Here is a 14,865-nt window from a genome sequence, read left to right on the forward strand (position 1 = left end):
TTTCCACCACGTCCGTTTTTCTCTCTTTCTATCAGACTCTGACCACAATGTCGTAGGTTCAATTCCCAGTCACGCATGTGGTAATTCATAAGGCTACCTGCTTGCAATTTCAGAGTCGTAACTAAAAATCAAGCTTCTTTATTAAAAAAAAAAACACATGGTTGATATCACTGTTATATGAATGGGTAAAACACGAAAGTAATAAAACATGTCCTTGCAGAAGTAGTTTAATGTACATAGACACAAGATAGCTTGAACATTGTCAATTGGTGTTTGACAGCTACAGCCTCGCTTAACGTGGATGCATCCACGCTTATGCTTATTCATATATAATTATCCTGACGAGTAACGTCCATCAATGAATAAACAAACCCACGCGTTCCGGAGGTTGCAGAGCTATGTTTGGTATGAATGGATGGTATGAGCGACGCCGACGCTTGTGGTATGGTGGCCACCTGGGGGTGTGTTAAGAAGTTGATAAAAAAAATTGCATTTCTGTTATTGGAAACGTGCCGAATGGGGGCGAACGCTTAGAAACGACGCGTTCAAGGAACAAATCCAAGATGCCGCGGGCATTGTGCATTACTTCACTTCACCAACAATGCTCTGGGAGGACAGTGGTGAATATATAAGGCGTATTTTTAAAGGCGTACAAAGTAGGTTATTGTCAGTAGGTTATTGTCAGTAGGTATATGCAGTCACGGACCCAGCGGTCAAGGGTTCCATCCCTATTGACGGAACTTTTCTTTTTTCTTCGTCCTCTGGTTATGCTCATTTTTTTTTCAATGTCATTTGCGCGACGGAAATACGTCCCCGAAGTCTCCGTGGACCCCGGCATAAAACACTTTAGTGTTAGTAAAATATAAACGTACACCATTACACTAAAAAATGCTCTGCGTTCCATGTGTATACGTTGCGATTTCGCGTACAGATCACCGCGGTAAAATAGCTCTTGGTGAAACGTTTCACGTATACACTGTTCATCGGCCCTTACGACTTGTGTTTTTTTCTGCAGCCAGGACAAAGCAGTCACATACCACGAGATCACTTCACATTACCGGGGACAAAGACGTGCCTTCCCAGCACCGCACCCAAAACTTAACAAAGCACAAGCTTTAACTCTCAGAAGATTGCAAACACGTACGTACATAACACCATCCACCTTACACAGAGTCGACCCCGACACACCACCCACATGCTCCCTTTGCAACCATCCCTATTGCAATTTGGAACACATGCTCTGGCTGTGCCCTACCCATAGCGCAGCACAACTGAATACCCAAGAGGCTTGGCAGGAAGCCCTCAAGAGCAATCAATACAAGCTGCAACTACAGGCGGTCCAGAGGGCCCGGGACATCGCTACAAGCCTTCGGCTGCCAGCGCCATCCTGGGCGGAGCCTCCAGGTATAATTAAGGGTCGGAATGGCCCTTTCTCAGCCTCCTCAGGATATGTTTAAATAAAGTCAATCTCTCTCTCTCTGTGTTTGTGGGTCAAGTGTGAGTCAATATTTTCTTGTTTTTCTTCATTCTTGTTATAAGTGACGTGTCTGTAATTTCTTAGGATCGAGCCTGCTCTAAAGATGCCCCCAGATTCTCGTTTTTCTATGTTTGCAATATCAACTTTATTACAGAGCAGTCCATAGTCAAGGATAAGACGGAATCTCGCCTAGAGTCGCGGATGTAAAAGAAAATGCCGATCAAGGTAAACCACACTTCAACGTAGTATAGTTTAGCTTACAGCATACTGCACTTCTATCCTATCCATATTAATGAGCGTCGGCGTGACGCGTAATGCCACGGTAAGACTTCTAGGTCGGCGCATGAAGTTACTGCCCTAAGCACCAGAGCAACATACCTCGCACGCTGCGGGCCGCCCACGCACTCTCACACTAACACAACGGAACGCCGCGTATACTGCCACGGAGAAACTGAAACGGTCAGACATATCCAGCCGTCAGGCCACGCATGCATAGAAAGTTTCTATCCTCTGTAGAGCGTGAACGCAGTTCACGAACCTTCCCTGCACATTCCTTACAAATCGGGCTTACAGTACGTGCTCATGCCCGCAGAGATTCCGCTGGCTTCTTAACCCGCATTTGTGGAGAGCTCTAGAAAAAAAAAACAAGCTGCAGTAGACAAGTTGCGGCTTTAATGTTGTCTTTCCCGCTTCCTGTTTCTCCACGCGGTCTCGCAAACAAATTGCAACCTCACGCCCAGCGCGGCGCGCTGGTTGCGGTGCGCGCTCTTGCGTTCCTGACATTTTAGGTTTTTCTAAGTGGTATGACTCTTTCTTTCTGTCTATCTCTCTGCCTGGCTTGGGAGGCCCAACGACCGAAAGTGCTGCACTTTATAACGAGCCTGAAATGTGCTCTGAAACGAGAAGCCCTTTTCTTTCTCGTTTCGATCCGCTCTCTCTCGTTAACGCACTTTCTTTTCTTCTCTCGTTATTTCGAGCATGCACGACCGACAAACTGCCGGAACCAAGCGGCCGAATTAGACTATACGAAACTCACGCGCAATCACGTGCACCCAGCGCGCCTCTGGCTTTGTGAATCGCACGCGAGCCACTCGCTCTTTTATAAAGAGAAAGCGAGTCGATTGAAAAGAAAGGCGCCGAAAAACTCCGCTCGAGTGCCGCACAGGGAAGGAAGGAAGCCCGCATGGGAATGAAGTCCACTCGCGACGAGAAACGCGAGAAGAAAAGGACACATTACGAACAGAGCGACGCAGGAAGGTCAACGACGTCGGGAGTCCTACACGAGATGAAAGCGCGCGCTCTCGCGCGTGGTCAAGCCCGAGCGTTGGTCGAACGGTCGGTGTGAAGGGGGCCTCCCGAGGAAGCGGATTACACGCGAACTATACAGTCGTATAGCAGCTACACGCGTAGAGCAAAGAACGACGCATTTGACGCCGCGTTTAGCGGTACGCAGGACACGCGTATGCCGCTTCGGAAAGCCCTGTTTTCCGGGAAAGAAAGTGAACAGGACACGCGGTCTTATGAAAGACTTCGCATGCCGTTTCCGTGCTATCCGTGGTGCATGACCGCAGTTACGCGTTAACTCCACGGCTTACATGACCGCTGAGCTGATTGGTAAAGATTTGAGACGATAATGATTATGCCGAAAAAAAAATATGTCATGAATACTCCTTTGCGTTCATTTGAAAAAGAGCTTAGGGTTTCCGGTAGTGAAATGCTTCCCATTTACCTGCAAGTCGCTAGTCTCGCTAGTCTTTTCAGCCGCATAATATCAGAAAATACTGGAACACTAAACGTTAGCGAGCATAACGTATCGCGCACCCGGTCATGTATGACTGCAGATTTCTCTCGAATACCGATCCAGGCGTGTTGTCACAAAGCTGGCGTGACACAGTGCGCCAACAGCACGCGCGGGGTCAGACGGTTCGTTCTGGCTCTCGCTTCGACGCGGATCCGAAAGCTCAGATTGTGCAACTTCCTACACTAAAGGAGCGCTGAAGAACTTAGCGTAAATAAAGCCGCCAGCCTCCAGGGATCGCCCACCCTTTGCGCATCACGTGATCGGTCTTGCGGAGATCAATACATCACTAGGGTCGGGCCAGAAGAGGAGGCTTTGCCTGCCTTCGACAACACAACGCCCCCGCCCATCTGGCACTAGTCAAAGGCGCCCATCTCCCACTGCTCCCACTATAGCACAGCGCGCTTGTTAACACAACATCGGACACTCGAGAATTTTGTGGGTATAACATTCGCTCACCCCCAGCTTGTCTTTTCTCGCGCACTTGAACATTATACGGGACATCACGGCGACGGCGAAAATTCACCTGCAGTGTCTTTACGACTATAATGTCGCGAAAGAAAAAATAATAAGGCACGTACCACTTAAATATAGCCCAACTTTTCTTCGTTACTTCCAAGAGAAGTTGAAGTTGAAGTTTATTTCAGGCAAAAGCAAAAAAAGAAGAAAGGTGCAATTTGCCTAGGGGACCGGCGAAAAGGCATAAAAGCCTGACAAAGTGCCTGCCCCCTGTAAACCCAAAGCCCGCCAAAATAACACAGTGCTCAGTGCAAAGTAAAGAGTCAATAAGAAATTAAGCATAAATAAGTTTCTACATGCAAAACATGTACAGGAAAACATAAATGAGCGAAAAATTTGCGCAGGCAATGAAATCAATAAAGCATATGCGTGTCCGACAAATGAAGCAAACTGTAGAGGACATAAACAAACATTAATGTAAGACATGTAAAATACCTGAAGAAACTTTAACATGTAAAACTGAAGAAACACTCTCGGACCGGCGGACACACATACCCGGGACGGAGACGATAATCGCACCGTCACTCCGGCATGCGTTCGCAATTGCGCGCCGCTATCGCATCTGCGTCAGCGCGTATTAGCGCGCGTCGGGACGACCGGAAGTAGACGCGTCAGCCGCTCGTCCAATGTCGACGGCCCACGAGCACTACTCTCCTGGGTGCGCTTCGACGACGACAACGACGCTTGGCGGCGGCGGTGCGCACGAATTACGGGTGCAGCCGAAGCGTGCAAGTGTGCCAGTGGTGCGTCCAAGCGTCCCGATCGGGCGGCTGGCGACACATCGGACGGCCCAGTGGCGGCCCACCAACGGGGTCACCCTTTCCCCGAATTCGGACACTTTCTATATAAACGCTCCACGGCCACTTTCACTCTGGTAATCGCGCGCGCGCGCGGCACACGCACAACGTTTTGCCCCGAAAGTCGGACCACAGTGGTTCCCGCACGGTAGGTCATTACTGTGTCATTTTTTTATTTTTTTATGCTTACCCTATCTTTTCTTATCCTCATTTTCCATCCCCCTCCTGTAAGCCACTATACCATCTATGCCATAAAAGAAAAAAAAAGTCCTTTCACTACCAATGTGGCTCTCTGACCTATAACTATAATTAAAGGTCACTCTCTTTAGGATATTTGCGGAACGCTCAGGAAGTCTATATACTAACTCTGTTTTGGGAAGTCGTGTGTTCAATGGCTCTCTTAGAGAGTTATACAGGTGAGAGTCATCAAGTGTAGAGAAGACTCAAACACACCCCTACCCTCTTTTTTTTTTTTTTGTCTACAATGTACGATCGATTGCGAAACAAGAATGAATGTACGCTTCCCTCACCCTTCCCCTTCAGCAGTCGATGTGCCTCCCAAGTAAAGTTCGCATAGCTGCTTTCTCCAATTGCATTTATTCGTTTTTTTTTTAAGACGTCGAGCACCCTATGAGTATTTTACGTATAGGTTAGCTTGTCATACAGGTGCCACTTGTTTTCAGTCGAGAAATTCCAGCAGATTATGACATCACAGCTCAGGGAAAGGTAACATTTTTACGAGGAATGAGGAACATCTAATTACTAATGCGCATAGCATATACAGTCACAGCCCAAACTTACTTATGGTTGGAATGGAAACCAACATGCACGACCCTCTTGCACAGAATAATGACGAGCGCGCCGAAGTTCAGGGGGCGGAGCTTGCGCTTACGGTTGTAAAAGACTATAGGAAATTCACACCCCACCGGCGACACAGGTGTTTAGTATACGAGGGAGTGTAGGGCCGATTTCGTGAGACAACGCATACAATCAGGGCACCCGCATGCATCCGGAGAGTGAGAAATTAATGTTAATGTATTCAGGTCGCAGCCCTTGGCCTGTTCGGGGAAGTGAATAAGAAGAAGAATATCTGAGTGGTGAATCACTACGAAAGAATGCACGCATACGACCCGTGGAACGGTGTGCACCGGACAATGGCCGGTGCCTTAAAGACCACTCAAATAAAAAATCAAATCAAGTCAAGTTTTAGTATTTCATAATAGGATGTACAAAAAAAGAATATACCAAATGAGGTCCCGTAGCTTCCACTGAAATGGGACCTCCTATGAAATGTAAACGTAAGTATTTGATTGGCAACAAGAGTGCGAAAATAAAAGAAGGAACTGAAGAGAACATTGCAATGATGTAAACAGTGTTAATAAAAAAAAGTATCTCGCCGTGCACTGCAAGATATGCGCTGTCGCTTTAAAACTTCATAACTACGTCTTTATAGCTCGGAGATGCTCGGCTAGTTGCTAGTTGGTTTGATTTCGGCCGACGCTGTCGCATTTTCAGTGGAGGCGAAAACGCTAAAGGCCCCCGTGTTAGATTGAAGTGATCATTGTAGAACTCTAGATGGTTGAAATTCACGGAGCCCTCTGCTACGGCGTACTTCACAATGATATCGTTAGATCAGGATGTATAAAAACCCTGACTATTATTGTTAATCATACTATGATTGATTGATTTGTGAGGTTTGACGTCCCAAAAGCACCACAAGATTATGAGAGACGCTGTATTGGAGGGCTCCGGAAATTTTGACCACCTAGGGTTGTCTAGCGTGCACCCAAATCGGAGTACACGGGCTTAACATTTCCGCCTCCATCGGAAATGCAGTGTTAATCATACTATGGTTTCGGCATGTTAAACCCCAGCAATTATAGCCCGGAGTCGTAACCAATCGGTCAGGAGTACTGTCGAGGTGAAGTAAACACTTTCTGAAACTGAAAAAAGAAACACGTGTCATGCAATGTCACACAGTACCACGAGAAATCGCATGCCGAATATAGTTCCTCTACAACTATAAGGCACGTTGATGGTTAAGCGCGCTGCGACCGCCTATAACTATTCTTACTTCCTTTCGTCTTTATCGCCTTAACTTTAGCGTCACTGATGTCCCGGATTTGTTCGTGCCCTTTGACTGTTCCTCACTGCAGCGTATATAAAACATCCATGTGGCATCGATATATAGCTATAAGTAATGATCCTTACCCGTGCTTATATAGTACAAAAGAAAAAGCAATTGTCATCTTCGAACATATGAGCAACGCGAGCTCGGACGATGCTGGATAAGAAGGAAATTCTCGTCTCGACTTCCTCTTTTGTACAGCTCGAACCGCGAGACGTTTCAGCAGACACGGGGTGTTCGATGGGACGTAAAAGCGCATTAACTCGGTCTTTATTATTCTACACGCGTTATTTCCGCATTTCACACTCTCACTCTTCTCTCTTCGTACCTGGGAATAGACAGTATGGTTCAGTTCGTGAGCAGAATTTAAAAACCGATTCTACCCCCCACCGTTCACCATTTATAGGAGTGGCACTTCCATATCCGCTCAGGAAGAAAGAGCCCCTTTAAAGCGAGAAACACTGTGTGTTTCAAGCTTAAAAAGGATTATACCATCGTAGAACTCAGGCGATTATCCCACCGCGGTGGTCTATAGTGGCTATGATGCGAGACTTCTGACACGAAAGCAGCGGTATCATATCTCCGGCTACGACGGCCGCACTTCGATGGAGGCGAAGTGCTATAGAGGCCTGCGAGCTTAGATTTTCGTGCTCATTAAAAAGAACCCCATGAGGTGAAAATTTCCCGAGCCTTCCACTATACGTCGCGCCTCATAATCGTATCGTGATTTCCGGCCGCCAAACTTTATCAATTATCGTTAGAATTTCAGCGCTTCCTGAACATTAGAGTATGAAAACATTCGAGATGATTTTCTGCGGGTGGATACTATTTCACTAGCACTGCATATGAGCTTAGTTTTTGTTTATCGCGTAGAATGCTGAAGATGCGTTACCGCCTTACATTCAGGTTCACTTAGCTGTCGCCGTTATTTGTAGACCAAAAAGCACTTTAATTTGATTTACCTATTTTTAGGAGAGAAACACTAAAGTAGAGCACAAAGATTTGTGACCCCTACTGAGGAGAGCAGGGTAAAAGTGGGCGTGGCGGCTACGTGTTAGTTCTGCCCGTATAAGAACGTAGTGTACTCACCTATGTAGGACTGTATATATGCATGCATACATGCTATTTTGTTTTGTTTTTTCTAATTTTTTTATTTGTAACAATCAAGTGGAAAGGAATAGCCGTCGCCCAGTAACGGTTACAACAACTCCTTCGTTTATTTTCTATTTCAATAAAAACAAGAGCACCGGTCATAAAAATAGAAGAAGCTAACGAAGCCTTATTACGTGATCGAAAACTATCGAACCCGCTAGCGGTGGGTACAGATGACAAATGCACGGACGTGCTACCTGTCTGCTTACGTTCTTCGGGCAGCAACCTGAAACAAGTACGAACGACATCACCCGCACTTCCTTGGCATGTATACGTCCGTCACTATGAAACTGGGTCATTGGTAATAAACATATACGCCGGACGCTTGACACCCCGCAGCAAGAGCTACACGCGAGAACTAAACCACTCAGCGCCGACAATAGCTGACAACTTTTCGAACAGCGCGGTCCTCCCACCTCATTGGTTGATGCGACGCGCGTTGGGCCGAACATAGTCCCCGATTTCGAATCGCTAATGTCTTTGCTCTTTCGTGTTAGCGCCTGTGTACGGAGGCACTATTTCTAGTCGCGGAACTTAACGCTGACGCGACATGCCCCGCGTCGCGATTTGCGCTTCGAGCAAAGTGGCACCAGCTTTACAGTATAACCACTTTATGTGCAAGCGTGCGTTGCAGGCAGACGGCGGAGCAAACATGGCGAAAAGGGTATACAACCAACTGCCATGCGTCCTACGCACACACATAGATGGCGCTGAACTTAGCATAAATTGCCGAGACAAGTCATATAAAGGACACATAATCATTGCGGAAGTGGGCTCAAGATGCTCACATAAAAAAAAAGAATTGAACGGAAAAAGAACTGAATGGAAGCTTGTGAAGCCATCCAATGATGCCCGTATAAACAGCCGTATAAACATTTGCCGTATAAACAGCCTATACTTGCCTTCCAAAAACAGGACAAGACAAGATAAGGCACTTTGGTGAACGTCAATCCTTATTTTGCTCTAATTGCACCTGAAAGAAAACTTAGCTGCAAAAGCACTGCGCGTCGATTCGAGTTGAGCAACACCAATGCTCCTTTTCTATATCCCTTTTCCATTTACTATTTATCCCTTCTGATCCATTTAATCTTTATCCCTCATTGCAGGTTAGCAAACCGAACACTTTCGCCAGGTTAACCTCTACGCCTTTTCCTGACTTAGCTCGGACACTGCCAATGCCATCAGCGCCCCGGTACGGTGTCGATTGCGATCGTTCCCAGTTCAAAAGCGACCACCGATGTTGTTCCTCTTCCGTTCCGGAAATAAGCCCCTGAAACTTTAGTCTGCCGCTTGCGTAATAGATTAACCGGCAGATCGCAACCGACCACGCAGTGCCTACGCGCGAGTCAAGAGCGGCGGAGAAAGTCAAGAAAAACGTAGCGTCGAGCACGCGGACGCAAACTTCCTGGTCGCTTTCCACCGGTATCCAAACAAGCTCGCGTATACTCAGTGATACGCGCTCGCGCTGGCACGAATACGGGCAAGGCGTTCGGGTGGAGGAACGGGGAGTGGAGGCTATTCTAGATGCGAGAGCAATACCATTAGAGACTTCCGCGAAACTACGTCAGTGGACAGCTAGGAGGGCGGAAAAACTAAAGAAAAAAAAAAGAATGAACCTTCCCGCTCGCAATTCCACTTGGTTGTTTTCTTCGTGCCGTTCCTACGCATTTGGGCGGATGCTTCCTTTCTGGACATTGAGCAGGTTTTCATGCTTCCTTTGTATTACGAACGTGTCCGACTCAGAAAGGTAACAAACACTAACACGATTCGGCCATTATGCATTAGCCTATAAGACCACTCGAAGGCAAAAGGCCTTCGAAGGCTTTCTTTGTCTCCTCAGTCAATTTTAATCTCGAACTCCCCCCTCCCACTCCCATCGATCAATCGAAAGATTTCTGAGCCTAACGTGCTTTTGCACGGCCTCGGGGATCGAAGACATGACAAGCTTTTTGCACGCCATTTGGTTATGCATTTCCTCCGTGATCGGCTCACCTTCAACAATGTCATGTGGTAAAGTTGTGACTTCATGAAGTCTTCATACGTAGCGTTACTGTGATGTCATCGTGTTAATGGAAACCTTGTTACATCACTTGGTCTGGAACCCACGACACCGATGGTTAAATTTCTTTTATTCTAAGCGCTTGTCTGTGTCCTCTCTGAGTGTGTGTATTTTCGCGCTTGTCTCATGAACCTTTACCAACACGCCCAACTGGCAGCCATCCTAAGGATTTCGGCTTAATACTGTAATGACGTTTACTAGCAACGTTTCTGGTATACTGCGGTAGCTTCTGGTAGCACACTGACTTCGAATTTCGTTCTCATTTACCTCTGCACAGCGTTGGCGATGCTGTTAACCGTAGGAGTGCTTCTTCTGTTAAGAAGCTCGAGCGCGCTCTAGCCGGCGGAGTGCGCTCTTGTAAACGTAACAGTTAAAAGGCGACTTCCGGTGCGTCATTACGGAGCGCGCTCCACGTGCTCCAGCCCTTAGACGGCGCAGCAGAGCCTGCACGAGAGCTCGCGCCTGCGCTAAACGGCTTACGGAAGATTGACCCGATTCCGGCTCTCTGCTTTGGTAAAGTGCATTCTATTTTTTCCCCTCGTTCCTACCATGGAAGCAACGTAACATCCCCCCCGTAACACTTGTGCCACCGAAGGCAGTTTGCGGAAATCGCCGTTAATCGAAACTCCTGAAGGGTGGCACTCGGGCGCATTCGAGCGTGTTCTGTTGCAGTTCGGGACGAGCTAACTTGACGCGCCCAATACTGTAGCGAAATCGGCTCGAGCATAGCAAACAGTTCTCGCGAAAATCCGCCAGCAGCAGGAAGTTTCGTAAGAATGGGAAGAAATTTGCACCGATTCAACGGCTTGAATTCGAGTGAAGCGAAAGATCTCGTGAACTCTCGGACACGACACTGCGATGCTTCCGCTTTGCTTCTTCTCCCCTTCGTAGTTGCTAGCTGCTCAGTGCTGACCATAAAGTTTCCTAAAATTAACTAGAGGTGACTCTGGCGCTGAGATCTTTCAACGACCATGGGAATGATGGGTAGTACACACATCTGCCTAGTCTCCGTACTTGCGGGTGGCGAGTCGTACTTGTGGCTTCGTTTATTGCTGTGTTTCGGTTTTGTTTCGAAAGAAAGAACGAACCTTTTTGAGCTTCGTGACCTGATTTGAGATGGTAAGCCTAAAAAAGTAAGGCGGTGAAGCGCAACCTCTGAACGTTTGCCGATTTTTGTTTCGTGAGAAAACAGTTCCAAGCCACACGAACACACACGGTGCTAGAAGTACGAAGGTTAGACAAATCCTTGTACTACCCATCATTCCTATGCCCGCTGAAGCGCCGTGCGTTGTAGCTCCCATAGACGCTAGCGCCGGAGTTCCTTCTAGTGTATATTTAGGAAACTCTATGGTGATGTCAATTGCTTTCACCGATAACAGAACTTCGGAATCTATGTCCTGCACGCTATACGACAGAACAAACACATTGGGTCAGAGAGATTGCGCAGCCTGCCGGGTAGACCACAGGTTATACGTCAACGTTGTAGGCCGATAACCACCAGAATCAGTACGTGTCATTGAGGGCGTGCCCGATAAGATAAGCACAACGAAAGGTAAGAAGTGAATAAGAAGTCGGCAGACGAAACAAAAAACTGGAGTCAGCTAGATGGCATTCACGAAGTCCGAATTAAAACCATCCGGCGAATGAAAAGAAGGGAAATGGAGCAAGATCGTGCATTTAATTGACGCCCAAAGGATTGAACTGAAATGAAGACGATCAGTGAACACCAAAGACAGCTTCACTTATCACATGTTCACACGGAAGAACGGAATCGACCATTTTTAGATGAAGGTATCGCTTTCTTGTCAATTTTCTTACGCTGCTCCCGGGCCCATAGGATAACGGACAGGTAAAGACTAAATATAAGCACAAAAACCTTCGCACACTTACCCCCGTATTCAGAAACGCTCCTCGACTAGACTTTCACCCTTCCCTTGACAGAGTTGAGCACTGCGCCACCATTTGGCTGAAAAAGACGCTGCGCTATTGAAGAATCGCAGCAGACTATCGTTGATGTGCAGTGACTTGCCGTGCCTAGAGATGGCACTCCTATCGGCTTTCTGAAGTAAAGGCGAAGCGTTGAGTGAAGGGAGGTTCTAGGGGGTCAGTCAACTGAACATATTTCGATGCTCTCCTCAGCGTTCACTGAAGCTGACCATGATCCAGATTTTATGAAACCGACATTCACCCGGACCCCCAGCTTTATCACCGAGTTAATTGTCGAGAAAATCTGCGGAGACCTCCGTGCAGCGCACGAAGAGTTTGCGCCCTTCAGCCATTCATATCCAAACACTCTTTCCCTCAATCTAACCTTTTGTAAGCGCGACTAGCACAGGAACACGCTTCCGCGGATCATGCAACGGAACACCAGCGCACCAAAGTCGGCATCATGTACTGAGAAGATGCTACAAACCACTGCCCTCAATTAAGCACTGCGACTATTTGATCGTGTTCGAAGACAGCGGTCATCCATCAGCTCCACACTAAGGCTTACGAGAAAGTTTTGCTTATCCCACCCAAACACAGTGTTTTGAAAGTGTTCACAATATCATACGCTAGACCACTGTCATATGAATCACACGCTAGACGAACTTTGAGGCATACCTGCAAGGGTGTCTTGGTATCTCTTTTTTTTTTCCCCTACTCTCTGTGTCATCGTGCTGCGCTCGGGAAAGCCCATGAATGGTGGCGTCCATCGTCAACAAAGCACATACGCGCATTCCTACCACGAACGGGTTGCTCTGAAAGAGATTACGCCGGTTTGAAACGTTCACGCAAGCGTCGAAAGGGCCGACTCAAACGCTCAGCTGAGACCCATTACTGCGCCAACAACGCAAGGAGTCATTCCAGTCAGTTTAAGGTAGAGTCGTTTAGTAAAAGCTCCTGCCGAGGCGGCGAGAAAAGGCGCAACACAGGCGACTGGCTACAGAAATAGAAACTACAATGGATGTAGCGACAGCAGAACCGAGGCTATTCATATACTCTGACACAATGCGCAGCCTTCATAAAGACATTGTTTGCCGGCGAAACGCAGGCTCGTCGCACACGAATCGGCTATTTATTTATTTATTTATTTATTTATTTATTTATTTATTTATTTATTTATTTCAAAATACCTTACAGGCTCTATTACGGAGCATAGAGTAAGGGGGGGTACATAGGAAAGAATGCTAGTGGGTGATAACTTCTATAAGCATTTGCTTATGTTTCATCACACATTTTTTCATCCCCTCGTTATAGACGCAAAATGACGACGCTTTGGGACGTCTTCCGGGATCGTCTTATAGATTGCTGTCGATAGCGTCACTGTCCATGTGAAACAAACAAAAATGTCAAAGCCGATTCCATCTCTAGCGATAGCTGTACGAACTTCAGAGCATTTATTCGCCTGTGTTTTCGTTGTTTTAACTGTGTGTCTGCTTTTTTTCTGTTCTTCCGTGTTCCTATGTGGTTTCCTATTTTTTTTCGTTCTTTTCACATTATTATGTGATATTTCATATCATTTTCTGTTCTCTTGTTGAGATTACTTCATTTGTTTTGATGTGATTGATCTGTTTTCTGTTCTGCGTTCTCCTTTCTACCGATTGCTGCTCCGAGCGCAGCGAGTCAAATGGGGATTTCCAATTCCACAGAAACAGTACAACACAAAAGATCGCGAAAAGTGCTCTTTTCAAAGCAGGCGCGTTTCAATAGTCGAGCAGGAGTATAGGGAACACTGCCATTCGTTGGTAGATCCCGGCTGCGGCGGCTGCATTTCCGATGGAGGCGGAAATGTCGTAGGACCGTGTGCTCAGATTTGCGTGCACGTTAAAGAACCCCAGGCGGTCAAAATTTCCGGAGCCCTCCACTACGGCGTCTCTCATAATCATGTGGTTGTTTTGGGACGTTAAACCCACAAATCAATCAATCAAAGCCATTCGTTGGTAGAGCGAGAGCGCTCTTGGTGCGCCGAGAGCTGCCGGGAGCGTCTGTTTGAGAACCGCAGGTCTGAAAATAGTCGCCTGACTTTCAAACGTCGCATTCTCCTTGCTTCTATTTATTTTGCTTAAGCCGGCGAGCACGGCGGCCAAAGCAGCAATTTGACAACACTAAAGCCGGCCATATTGGCGCCGTTTACACGAGTAGCAGCAACGAAGGTCACCAAGTGTACAAAGCCATTTTGACTTGATTCGCAAACGTAGTATGTTATTTGAAAATGGGGATAACGACGCACGTGTGACCGATTGTTTTCGCCCGTGTTCTGCGCATGCCCAGCAGAAAATGTCGAGACTTCACGTGTTCTGATCACGTGCTGTATTTCTCCCCACACGTCACCCTCCGACCAGCTAGCTACCCGGATGAATACGGTATTCCAATGGCAGATCGAGTGGCTCTGCTCTCAGAACTCACCACTCGAATCCTCATTACATTATTCATCCACTCCTGTTCCCTGCACGGAATTCTCTATAACTTCCGTCGATGGCGTTTCACCTCCGCTTCTCCCTTTCATATAGATCTGTGTATAACTAACTCTGTTATAATACCCGACCCTGAAATTTCGCACTCGCTCGCTGGATTCCGTGCCGACCGGTTGTGCCCTCGCGATCTCCGACGACAGCGCAGCTCTGACCGACTGGGTTGGTTCTACGCCACCTCCTGCCGCCGGTCCCCTACGACGACGACAGCGTAGCTCTGGCCGACTGGATTAGACCTACGCCATTTCCCGTTGCCGACAAGAGCTCTCGCAAGTGGTGCCCCGCCCTCGGACTCCTGTGACCGTGTTTCATTTTTCCTATCTTCTCTTTACTTCCGTCGTCACTCGCTGTCCCAGCGCATTTCTCTCCATATGTATACTTTTAATCCTATCCTTTTGATCCCTCCTTACCCTTATCCCTTGTGAGCTACTGTTGAGGTGTCGCACCAGATGCAGACAGTTACGGGGCTCACTTTTCTCTT

At 47.3% G+C, this 14,865-nt stretch overlaps 2 protein-coding genes across 2 annotated transcripts in view; one reads left to right on the forward strand and one right to left on the reverse strand.

The window, feature by feature from the left end:
* Positions 1-14,865, reverse strand: part of LOC119174763 (rho GTPase-activating protein 18) — a 228,115-nt gene that overhangs the window by 24,978 nt on the left and 188,272 nt on the right. The window lies entirely within an intron of this gene.
* LOC142817716 (uncharacterized) overlaps positions 4,677-14,865 on the forward strand; it is a 37,314-nt gene continuing 27,125 nt past the window's right edge. The window contains exon 1 of the mRNA XM_075895151.1: positions 4,677-4,739. The gene's annotated coding sequence lies outside the window, so the exon portion shown is untranslated. The remainder of the gene's footprint in view (positions 4,740-14,865) is intronic.

Source organism: Rhipicephalus microplus, chromosome 5 (assembly GCF_043290135.1).
Source record: "Rhipicephalus microplus isolate Deutch F79 chromosome 5, USDA_Rmic, whole genome shotgun sequence".
NCBI classification, from domain to species: Eukaryota; Metazoa; Arthropoda; class Arachnida; order Ixodida; family Ixodidae; genus Rhipicephalus; species Rhipicephalus microplus.